Consider the following 13,082-nt stretch of genomic DNA (forward strand, 5'->3'; position numbering starts at 1 on the left):
GGATATGCTCAGAAGAATAGGGCAGCCAAGCACATCACATGCCACCTCTCCTCTCCCAGCCATGGCTGATTGGACCAGGCATCTGTTCTTAATGGGCAGCCAATCCATCAGTTGAGCAGAGACCTTTGAATGGTGTGGCTTGACTAGAAGAGATCATCTGAACCAATTAGATTCCCTCCATTGTGAATTCAAACTATAAAATACAGAGATTGTTACTGGTCAGGGGTAGGCTTTGGAATGGCAAAGTCATGTCAGCTCAGTGGTTGAGGCAGCCATTTGCAAGATGATGAGTAAGCAAATGAAATTAGTCTTCAGAGAGATGAAAATGGTATAGATGTGGAAAAGAAGCTGAGATTAAGTGAGAAAGAGAGATTTATCTTTGTTCTTAACAGCTTTCTAGTTTGTATGAGGCTCACTTTCACAGAATTCTGTGAAATTGAAATATCTGTGACATTGAAATAAATCTTCCTTTCTAATAACTAAGCTAATTTTAGTTGGAATCTATTTCTTGCAACCAAAAAATAAAAAGCCTTAACTTTATTATTTTAATTTCCTGGGTTTTATTTTTTAAAACAGAAAGAACTCTTTAGTAACAAAGCTATGCATAAAAATTAACATCTATATTAATCAGTACCCAATTTAAAATGCCAGAGAATTAGGTTATTTTTTTTCTTAAGTCTTTGGATAGAATGTAGTCTTCTTCACTAATTGTTAACTGTTTTTTGTCAGTTTAATCTAAACCCACCACTAGATTAAACATTTCTTCTGGAGAATTTCAGTATTGTTATTTCCACAGCCCAGGATTAGGCATGAATTTTCCATTGTAAGCTCTCCTATAAGAGTTCCTACCAACAACTGATTAAGGAAACGTAATGCTTCCTCTGCTCCCTTCCTTGTCATTCTTCATCTTTCTCCAGAAGCAGTAGGGGAAGGACCCAATGCCTTCGACATGTTTCCATATTTGCTGTTATGGAAATTATGTCTTACTGCAGTACCATCCTCTATATGCATCTTGACCTTTGAAGCTAGCGTTTTTTCTTGTTTTTATATCAAATGGATCAGATATATCAGGGGGTTTTTGGAAAGAAGGTATAGAGTTATAAAAATATCCAACCAGAGTAAAATTATTTAAACACATTTAAATCCTAATTTTGAAAGGGTTATAAAAGAATTTTATAGTAGTCCTCCAAAGTGAGTTCCTGAATGCAAGGACCATGTCTTTTAATTCCTTTCTACATTCCCTCCAAAAAGAAAAAAAATAGATTCAGAGCTATGTAACCTTCAGCTGTCCAATAAATATAGTTGAATTGAATCATTTCAATTACCAGAAGAAAATTTTGTTAAAATTTTGTGCCAAGTTTCAAAATGAAAATATGTTTAAAGCAAAGTAAGGAAATGGCATTAAATGTTTGAGTTGCAAAAGTCAGCAATTAAGAGTAATGTTCCAAAATAAGCACTGTCCATCTCCCGTGAATAAGCAGTTTATTTTGGCAACTGCAGAAGCTTGTCTTGGGTGGATTCATAATGCTCCATGCCATTGCTGTTCTCTTCCAGACCAGTTAGAGATTTATTTCTTGTTCAGCTATCTAACTGATTGCTAAAAGCTAAAACATTTCATATCATCTTCAAACAACAATTTTTTCCACTTTAAAATAGCTTATGTTCATAAAAGAAAATTCTGAAAAGTATGACAAAGTTGGAAAAATAAATTATCCAGAGTTCCATCATCCAAACTGATCCACTCAATATATTCTTCTAGTTATTTTCTTCTCATAGACCCAAAAAAATACATGTTAATTGTTTTTTACATAGAATAATAAGCCAATCTACATGAAATGCTGAGTAACTTATGATCTAAATTATAATGTACCATTTGTCCATGAAGTCCCCCAGGCTTACTTTTGTTCTCTAGGTCAAAGTTGCCCCGCTGGAAGAAACACTGTGGCCTCAATCACAGTATGTTTGGGTACATATGTGTTGAGGAAGGAGGGGGAAGCATTCGAAAACAGTGCTTCTCAAACTTGGCTGTGCATAGGAATCATCTGTCGATCTTGTTAACATGTAAAGTCGGCATTTTTAACAAGCTCCCAGGTGATGTAGAAGCTGCCAGTCCATGGACACACTTTTAGTAGCAAGATCCTAACATAACCTGGAACATAAGAGAATTGATGGAGAAATTTTTGCTTTCTCACTTCCACCTGCCATTAAGCCATTGCCACATCCCTGACCCATTTCTGCAAAGACATGGGACTATTTCTCATACTTGGAAAATTTCCCACAGGCTGAGGGTGGAGTAAGGACTTGCTTACTACAATGCAAGTGAAAATATTGAGCAACTATAGTGAGTCTCTCCTCTGCACAGGAAGCTTTGCAGAGTTTACAAAGTATCTGTTCATCTCTTCTCCCTTGGTAGTAATATCTATGATATGTGGACACAGTGTTTCCTAGAATAAAGGCTACATTTCCCTGCTCCCCTTGCAGCTGAATGTGGCCATGTCACCAACTTCCAGCCAATGAGATCTAAGCAGATGTATGTGTGCAAGCCATGTTTTTAGGATGGCAATTAAATTAAATTGAGATGTCTTCTTATAATGTTCTCAGTGAATTTCAGAAATGGGCTTTTAAGGATGAAATTAGCAGTCTACTAACTAGTATTATGAATGCTAGAAAGGAACTCTCATTGGTTAAATTAAAGATATTTTAGATATAAGGTTGGCTAAAATCTTTTAGAGACACTCCACACCCTTTCATGAATAGAGTAAAAGAATCCAGTGAGGCCTGTAGTCTGCACCTTTAAGAACTGTGCCTGAGGCTTGATCTCTAAATGATCCTGGGTCAAGTCTTTGGTTTCAGGCTGCCTGAAGATGACTACCTGGATAAGAGATTCCTGCTGCTGGAATGTTGTCATGCCCCGCTCCACCAAATTCTTCACTCCAGGCAACATTGGAAACTGGAAGAGATGGAATTGAGACTTCATTGAGTTGAAAGAATAGATAATATAAACTATTCTTATGCCTGCTTATAAATTAATGTTTTGTTAATAAGTGTCTGCTTTTGTGGCAGAATTTGTTCTGAGACTTGCTTTTCATAACACCTGGTAGCAAAGTTGGGGAAGCACCTCAAATCTACTGTTCTCTACCCAAAAGACCCTCAGAGTTGTGTGCGACCCAATTGGCTTGTGTCAGTTCACAGTGACGAGCAAGAAGGATAAAAAGAGTAGGATTTTCTGAAGTCCATGGAACCACCATAGAACGCTGGATGTCTCTCCTCCCGAAGTGTTTTTACGTCAGAGAGAAATAAATTTCCAAGTTGTGTCAGACACTATCATCTTACAAAAGTTTCTGGTAGTCACAGTGGAACCTATCCGATAGTCCTGCATGCCCCAGTCACCACCCCAGAACAACCGTCCCATGGACAGCTCTCATGACTTAACCTCCCCCTCCTTGTGCTTGTTCTCTTCTGTATTTGGGATTCTCTCCACCACCAATCTCCTCCCTCTACTTTCAGATACTTTGCACTCCCCTTCAAACGCTTCTGAGAGTAATCAGAAATATTTACTTTCCCAGGGCAGGGCCTTCTATGACATTGCTGCCTTGGTGGGGACTTAATCACTCGCCTTTACTATTTCAAGGAAAAAAGTTTCTAATCTTAACTATTTTCCAATAACAGATATATGAGATGTCAGGCATTTTACCATTAGACTCCACATCTTAGCACATATGATTTTAAAAATAAAAACGACCAGTGCAGGATCAAATATAACTCAAGCCCATATAACACGGTTTGGGATTTCTTTCCGTTTTTCAATTATTTTCTTTATTTCACTCTTGGCATTTATTTCACAGATTTCAAAAAAAAAGCAGTTTTTCAAGATTACAAATGCCTTGAGACTACATAATATTCAAGATTACATAACATGGCTTCGCCAGTTAGAATGCCTTTCAGTCCTATTACCATTCTTTGTCCTTCTCTTCATGCTTCTCTTCCCATTTCTTTAAAATAGGAAAAGGAACTAAATAAAGGGCTTCACACTGCTAAGACCTCTAACTTTTTGCACAGCAGAGAACCATAATTTTGATTCCTTGGACACTTCCTCTTCATGCAAAAGTCCAGTCCATGATGAAAGCAGTAGAGTATGAATGATTTAGTATGCGTTCTAGAGTCAGTCTGAGTTCAAATACTGGCACTAGCTATGTGCCCTTAGGCAGATAACTTAACCATTCTGTGCCTCGGTTTCCTCATCTAAAAACTGGAAATAATAATAATGCCTACTTCACAACGTTGTTGTAAAAATTAAATAGGATAAATTTAAAGAGCTAGTGTAGTGCTGGGCATGTAGTAAGCATTTAATAGCATTCATTTATTCAACAAATAATTACTCAATGTGTACTATAAGCAAAGTACTGTTTAACATCATAGCAAATTGGAAACTGATGTAGACCAGGTTCCTACTCTTAAGGATTTGCTGTCCAATGGGAGAAATAAAACATGCAAAATAGATAACTATAATAGAAATGGATATATGTTGAAATATTCAGATTATTTATTGCTATATATTAAAGATGGTTGCAAATTCTTTGTTATTCTTTCTATTGAGTGTCATTCTCTATGCCTTAAATTTGAGCTGGCCGTAGTAGCTTGGTTAACTAACAATGTAACAGAAGTGATGTTCTAGGACTTCCACAGGTCTTTTAGAACCCTTGTTCTGAGGGAAGCTAGCCATCATGCAAGAAGTCCAAGTGTCTGGAACCATTATGCTGTAAGGAAGCCCAAGATATTGATCTGGTGAACCTGCATAGACAGAACACTAGTCTGTTGTTCCAGCCAGCCAAGTCCAGGAATCACACATGAGTGAAGAAGCTGTTCTGGCAACATCTTGGCAGCCCAGAAAATGCAATGTGGAGAAGCACTGAGAACACAAATAACATCCAGAACCAAGTCCCCAGGTGAGCCATCCCAGCCCAGTGACTAGATATAACTTTTAATTATTTATTTATTTATTGGCTGAGGAAGATTTGCCCTGAGCTAACATCTGTTGCTAATCTTCCTCTTTCTGCGTGAGGAAGATTCACCCTGAGCTAACATCTGTGACAACCTTCCTCTATTTTGTATGTGGGTCACCGCCACAGCATGGCCGCCAATGAGTCAGGTGTAGGTCCGTGCCTGGGAACCAAACTTGGGCTGCCAAAGCAGAGCATGCCAAACTTAACCACTAGGCCATGGGGCCAGCCCCGATATAACTTTAGATAAGCCATGTAAACTGTCCTTGCTACAGACTGCTTATTTCCAATGGGGTTATGATAGTTGTCTTGCTTATGTCACTATGCATACCGGAATGAAGGAAATAATATGTGCAGAAAAGAGTTAGCATAACAGGCCTGAGATTGCTATATGTAGAAAGCTCTACTTGCAAGATTAGCCCTTGGCTGGCATCTGGAAACTTGGCTGCTAAACAATTCCCTACATTGACATAAAACTTTCCCTAAATGACAAGTATGGCTCGCTATGGCTAGACTGTTTGTGTAAACAGTATGGTTTATGCGAACACATGCTTTTCTTCTGGGAGTCTGGAATTTTGGTGTGTGGTAGGCAGAGAGTGCGTATTTGACCAGCTCTTGATAAAAACCTTGAGCACCAAGTTGCTAATGAGCTGCTCCAGTAGACAATGCTTTGCATGTGTTGTCACGACTCATTGGTGAAGGAATTAAGTCACTCCACTGTGAGAGGACTCTTAGAAGCTTGAGTCTGGTTTCCTCCCAGCTTTGCCTCACGTGCACTTTTTCCTTTTTCTTATTTTACTTTGTATCTTTTCATGGTAATAAATCTTAGCCATGAGTACAAATAGATGATGAGTTCTGTGAGAACTTCTATCCAATCACTGGATGTGGGGGGTATTCGTGGGAACCCCCAATACATAGTGTTTTAAAAATTGTGAGAGAAATATTGGAGAGCTCTTCACCTTTCTTATCATAAAAGGTGGTATCCTTCCTGACTTTCTCATGCTCTCTTCTTTTTTCCTTCCTTCCCCGTATATGCATATTGAACTTCCTTCCCATCTAAGTCCAAAGTGGGCATGTGGACATAAACACACTGTTGGAGATGATACTTTTAGTTCTTCAGCCCTAGAGAAGCTGTGTAACTGCTATCTTGCATACAAATACAACAGTGGTTGCCTGCATTTTATTTTTTATCCAATTGTTTGCCTTGTGTGGGTGTAGTACAAAAGCTTTTATCTCATTGGTCTGAAGATATCACTGAAATTTCTTTTTAAAGTATTTACCCAAAGACTAAACTGGTGATAAAAAAAGTAATTTCTTTGCAATTATACAGCAAGACTTCATAAATTTATGGCTAGTCACTTAAGAACTGGCACCACACATTGGCAGGAATTTATATCTGCCAATATATTTACATAGACATAAAATCTATGCAGCATATCCTGCTATGCAGCATATCTGTCTCACATTGTGTAATATGCATGACTTATTTTCAGATGGTTTTCCCGATAAACTTTGTGATTATATTTTCACGGAGCTGAATACCATTTCTTTAATCTCAGAGAACGACAAGAGTTTAGGCACTGTGACGAGCAAAGTCCTTGGATTTGGCTCTAGAAATCAACTGAGCACAGTATATTTTAAGAATTCACCAATAGGCCAGTAAACTACTGAATATTATGTGTTAAGTACTTTAAATATTATGTGCTAAGCACTTAAAATATGTTGTAGACACAAGACTGAGAGTTAGGAGAGTAAGTTTTAACCCAGTCTATGCTCTAAAGATACGATCTTGATAAATGATTTATCCTTACTGGACCTCTATCACACCAACTATAAAATGAGAGGGTTCAAGTGAACCATTTTTTTCTATCTCAAACATTCAATGGTTCAATAATAATATGAAGCGTGGGATAAGTGCCAAATGAGAAGGTACAAATCTATTTTGTAGAAGGGAGAGGTTCCTGAAGGCTAAAATAGGAAAATTTAACTGGCCAGAAAAGAAAGAGAGAGGCACTCTTCTTGGGGGAGGAGTTTGGGTGAAAGTACAGAATCCACTCTCAGAGATCTTAGAGAAATTTCAATATGAAATAACAATGATATTAATAATAGCTAACCATTATTGAGTATTTACTAAGGTAATATGTATTATCTCATTTAATTCCCATAACAATGCTAGGTATTGTTTTTATTCCTGTTTTACAGGAGAGAAAACTGAGGCACAGAAAGATTCAGAATGTTCGTGAGATCACATAGCAAGTGATAGAATCCAAATGTGTACCTAAGCAATCTGATACCACAGAGAATAGCTTCCAATTGTTGTTATGGCAGTCACATGTGAAAGTCAGCAACTAAATTCTCCACAGAAGCGCTATAGTTTGGATGCAATTGGCTGGAAAACCATAAAGAGAAAACAATAGACTATCATCAAGAAGAAGAATGATAGTTACCTTTCATGGAGTGCCATTTGTGTGTTTTTCATTTATTAGCTCTAACCTTCACAGACGTTCTTTGTTTTTATTTTTGTTTTAAATTACCATTTAACAGTTGAGAAATCTGGGCTCAGCAAGTTCAATTTACAGTAGGTAGGAGGGTTGAGATTTAAGCCTGAGTTTATCTAATTTCAAAAATCCTTATTCCACTATGCCATGCTGGATTCTCGGCAAGAAAAAGATGATGTGAAAATATTAAAAACAGCTGTATTCTACTGTATGCTTTTATTTATATGAAATTCTAGAACAGGAAAAACTAGTCTATAGAGACAAAGCAGATCAGTAATTGCTTGGGGCAGGAGAAATGAAGGGATTGACCGCAAAGGGACACAAAGGAAATTTTTGGAATGATGGAAAGATTTTATATCTTGATTATGGCTTTGATTTCATTTACATTATATTTGTCAAAACTCATTGAAATGTACACTTAAAATAGGTGCATTTTATTATAAGCAAATTATACCTCAATTAAGTTGATTTTTAGAAAAACAACTGAATCTAGTATTTGGTCCCCTAGACAGAAGCTGGGGCCACTGGCATAATGTATCTTTTCAAATACATGGGATCATAATGGTGGATATGAAACACTACCTCCATTCCAACCATCTTCCATGGTACCTTCTTGTATTACAAAGGCTGAAAGTCTCAAAATTACATTTACCTGACTTCTTCACAGCTAATGCTCAGATTGTGAGTTAAATACACTCAAGAGACTTGAAAGGCAGGAGTGACACCAGGGCCACCTGCCTTCTCTCATGCTTGTTGCTGCTGGCAAGTAATGTTATGCAGGCATTGGGTTTTTCTGCAACAGCGTCCAATATCTAATCTCCAGCTTCATAAGTGTTATGAATTAGTGGCTGCAAGGATGACAGTGGCTTCATGATCTTCAAATTGCAAATATGGCAGAGTGTGCAAGAACTCAAAGTTTCCCTGACAGACTCTCAATTTCCCACAGTTATGACGTGGCCGAGGTGATAGGTCCCGTGGCAAAACAGTTTGATAGTTATCTCCTGGGAGTTATTTCTAGAGGCTCAATTTAGAGACTGCCCCTCCAGCTCTCCAATGATTTTGCAAAGCATCAAACTACCTGCATTAAATCCCTTTCTATTTATAATCTGGAGTGAGTTCTGTTTCCCTGGAACTATACACTGGCATTACCATAAAAGATGGTGTGAGTTACTTCAGTCATAATGGTAACCAAAATACTTGCCTGCATCATCAGATTAATAGCAGCTTTTACAGAGTACCGACTTTCTGTGAGGAAGAACTCAATGAGGTACATGCAGAGGACAGCTTTGTTCTTTTCCCCATCCTACTCAAACTCTGTGGGTAGATTTGTCCACCACTCCATGAATGAAATGAGGCAGATCTCCTTACTTCTTCAGTCACTCTCAGATCATAAAAGTACTCAAATTCATTTCCATCCCAAAATGATCTCATTTCAGTCATTTAAATGTCCAGTCCAGGGTCATTAGCATATAACCCAATGCTCTCATCCAATTTAAAGCTCATTTACACCCCCAGCTTGAGCTTCCTATGAGCTGGAAAGTCTGTCATTTTGAGGATGAGGACATGGTTGGTGTCTGCTCCATTTCTCTGTAAGATGCTTCTCAGTTTCCCTTCTCCTTCCCATGTCCCCTCTCCCACTAGACTGCCTCAGGATCCTCTGAGGTTGGAACATGGTTGGGAAGAGGTAAAACTAGTCTCTAAAAGTCTCTAAACTGGTCTGGATATAATCTGGCATTGGAGCCCTCTGGGTATGCAGATTCCCAACGCTGATTCTTTCTCTGCAGGGGTGCTGGCATAGCTTCCTCAGAGAAACCCCCACTGCGGCCTTCCTACTTCCAACTAGCTCCTTTCTAGGCTGCCCAGCGATGAATCTTCCTCAGTTTTTACAACCAATGTTATACTCCAACTTCTTTTTGCTGAAGTCCAGCTTGGCAGGAAGCCTCCTTGGACAGTCTTTTCAAAATGACTCCCAGCTAGCTCCATCCTGCCAGCCCACTGGGCACACAGGAAAATTTCTCACTTCATTGTTCTGCTGTCAGTAGGAGAGCATCTAGGCCCCAGTGGCCACCAGACAGGTAACTTCAGCCATAGCCTTCCACATTTAATCTCCTAAGGCGTGAGTCAAACATCAGTTCCTGCTTCCCTCGAGTTTTCCCTCGAGAGAGGGAAGCCCTCCTCTCCCTTCCCAGATGAGGAGCACAAGAACAACTCTCAAAAAAAAATTCCTCTGTTTTTGGCCTCATCGGCCTTGATTCCTTTATCAGTAGAAGACGGGCGATTGCATATGCCAGCTCAAATAGTCTCATACTCTAAGTGTGTCTTACATAGGTGGTTTAGCAACTCACTTTAGAATGTGGAGGTACTTTGCAATTATTTATTTTATTTTTGGTCTTGAAGCCATGAAGCTTTGGTCTTCATGGCCAAACCTGAGACTGAATGCTATTTAATTATCACAACAATGTTATAAGGTAATGATTAATGCTCCCATTTTAGAGACAAAGAAACTGAGATTCCAATGACAGAAAACAGAATTCCACCACAAATTAGTATGACTCTAAGGCCTCTGCTGTTAACCATTATGATCATGTGTTTGACACTGCAAACATTTATGACTGTTATGGGTTGAATTATGTCCCCCAAAATTCATGTATTGAAGTCCTAACCCCTAGTACCTCAGTACATGACCTTACTTGCAAATAGGATTGTTGCAGATGTAGTTAGTTAAGATGAAGTCATATAGGAGTAGGGTAGGCCTCTACTCCAATATAGTTAGTGTTTTTATAAAAAGGGGAAAATCTGGACACAGCTGTGCACACAGGGAGAAAGCCATGTAAAGACTAGAATTAAGCTGCCACAAGCCAAGGAACTGCCAGAAGGTAGAAGAGAGGCCTAGAACAGATCCTTCTCTAATGCCGTCAGAGGGAACATGGCCCTGCCGTTACCTTGATCTTGGACTGTGAGCCTCCAGGCTGTGAGACAATAAACTTCTGTTTTTTAAGCTATTCAGTTTGAGGTACTTTGTTATGGCAGTCCTAGAAAACTAATAAAACAACTATGTGATAGCCATGGAAATATGACTGAAATTCCAGTTGACATAAGCACTGTGTGAGAGAATACCTGAGCTACTAAGAGAAGAAAAGGCATTGGAGCAGCCTGAGTGGGGACTGGTATTTGTCCATGTTGGATGCAGAAGATTGGGTTGGTCATTAAGAACCTTTGGACAGGCTGTTAAGTAGAAAGCTTCTAAATTAATTTCACTTCCCTAACAACAGAGAAGTGTTACTAAATTTACCTTGAGAAACTTTAAGAAAACAAACCTCAAACCAGAATTTTGCATAACCACTTCTGGGAAAGCCTCAAGAAAGTTGGAAGTGGGACAAACAGGAAGTTGTACCTGTATTTGAATGTAGAGAACTAAGAGGAAATGAAGGGGCAACACAGCATAAGCTTATATTTAATATTTAATGTTCTCACTGGCTTTGAGAATAGGAGTGTTAAGTACTAGAATATTTTAATTAAATTCACTTATATATTCATGGGACCTCCAAATATGTAAACAATTATAAAGATTTTCAAATTGTAATTCATGGAGAATCTGGAGACACATTTGCATGTCCTAAACAAGATACACACACACGCACATAAACATATTATTGTTTTAGAGCCTTGAGGTTTTAGGTTTTCATTTCCCAAAATATTGCCTCAAATAGTATAGACATGCAACTAAATATCAATAAAAATATCTCAAAATTTCAGTGGCTTATTACAATAAATGTTTATTTTTCACTCACATCACAGTCCAATGTGGATCAGATGGCCCTCCTTCAGCTGTAGCTATACCATCTGGAATGCTTGGCCTCCACCGAGGCAAAAGGAGGGATAGAGAAGGCACACTGGCTCTTAATTGCCTCAGTACAGAAGAGACACATGCCACTTCTGCTCACAGATCATTGGCCAGAGCAAGTCACGTGGCCCAACCTCACTGCAAGTGAGGCTGGGAAATGTAGGAGAACACTTGGACTATTTGGGGAACACTAATTATCTCTGCCATAAAACTGTACACGCAATAAGTGTATAAAATACATTAACCCCAAAACTGAGATGTTTGTTAAATAACAAATCCGATGAGAATCTGATCTCATTAATCTTAACTAGGGGGCACTCTGATGCCTTCCTATCTGTATACAAATTATTATATCATGGCTTGATTGCTAAAATATAGTGCTGCTCAAAAGTCCCCCATTACTTCTGGTAGTTTCCAGAGGAATGTCTCAAATGCTCCACATATAAAACAAAAAGCAAGTAGGAGTTTTCAGGGGTGGCCTGGGAAGGGGAGACAGCAGGGAGAGTGGAAGGGAAGTAAAAAGATTGAGAAGAGGGTCTCAACAGAGGGAGGGAGGCCCAGTCAGGTGGCAGCTGGCAGGAGCCCTGGAGACAAGGGTGGCTAGTGATACATCCCCCACGTCAGGACACTGATATCTAATATTCAAGTTTAAATCATTCTCAGATCTTTCCTGAGCTGTAGTCCTGTCTATCAGACTATATAATATTAAAAGTCTGCTATCCCAGAGAAAGGGCCTGGCCTACAGGATTAAGGAGGGTTGGAATAACTGTAGAGACATTGATCCTACATTTTCTAGGGTAAACCCACTATCTGGTCCCATATTTTACAAAAAAATCACTTCTCAGATCATTTGTCCCAATTTTTTTTTCAAAAAACATGTCACTGTGGAAATCATCCCTGTAAAAAAATGGAAAAGAAAGGGGTTTTGTAGGCAGGAGGGAAGGCCCCATAGACAGCAGATGACAGCACAGATTTGAAAGTGGGTCCAGGCAGCATATCTTCGTAGCTTTTGCCAGCAGTGTTCAACAGAAAAAAAAAAAACCTTTCTATATTCTCACTGTATTGTATTTGCATAAAGAAATCCTAGAGGGATACCAAAGAAGCTAATAAAATAGCTACTTGGGGTGGGGGAAGGGCGGAAATAGAGCAGACAAGGACAGGGATAGGAGTGAGAATTTTCACTATGTACCCTTTTATATTATTTGATTTTTAAACCATGTGAATATATTATCTATTCAAAACTATAAAAGCAATTAGGACAAAAAAAGTCTTCCAATCACCACAGTCTTGTGTTCAAGCTGCTTTGGGAGAACAAAAGAATCTAAGCAGAATCTGTCAAGAGTGAAGCAGTGTAGAAAGTGGACAGCAGCCACAGGAAGAGTGACACTGTCAGCACAAACAGGAAATGGAGCAAGGGTGACGAAGGGAGCTGGGAGACCCTGACTCAACTCCTCATTCCTTAAAGCTCCAGAAATATTTGGGGTGAAGGACCGAGGAAGAGGAGGGTGATGTTGGGCTTTTCCTACAGTGTGGAACAGGAGCTGGACACTGAAAATTTGGATATAAGAGGAAAGGGTGGCCCTTGAAGAATGGAAGGACTTGGGGACATCCAGGTGGCAGACGCTTGGATTATACCAGCATGACTTTCAAGGCCCTCAACAATCTGACCTGATCCTTTCTGGGTCTCACTTCTCTCCTTTACTGGAGCATTTCTCTCATTAAGGACCAGTCCAAGCCAAG

General features: G+C 39.1%; 1 long non-coding RNA gene across 1 annotated transcript; it reads right to left on the minus strand.

Moving 5' to 3' along the window:
- Positions 1-1,942: 1,942 nt before the first annotated feature.
- LOC147918188 (uncharacterized) lies at positions 1,943-11,365 on the minus strand. The gene is made up of 3 exons (XR_015553143.1): positions 11,290-11,365; positions 2,873-2,950; positions 1,943-2,149 (listed from the first exon to the last, which is right to left on the minus strand). It is a non-coding gene; the product is annotated as an uncharacterized LOC147918188 (long non-coding RNA).
- Positions 11,366-13,082: the final 1,717 nt, after the last annotated feature.

The sequence above is a fragment of the Ceratotherium simum genome, chromosome 1, assembly GCF_057802395.1.
Source record: "Ceratotherium simum simum isolate JZ-2026a chromosome 1, ASM5780239v1, whole genome shotgun sequence".
NCBI classification, from domain to species: domain Eukaryota; kingdom Metazoa; phylum Chordata; class Mammalia; order Perissodactyla; family Rhinocerotidae; genus Ceratotherium; species Ceratotherium simum.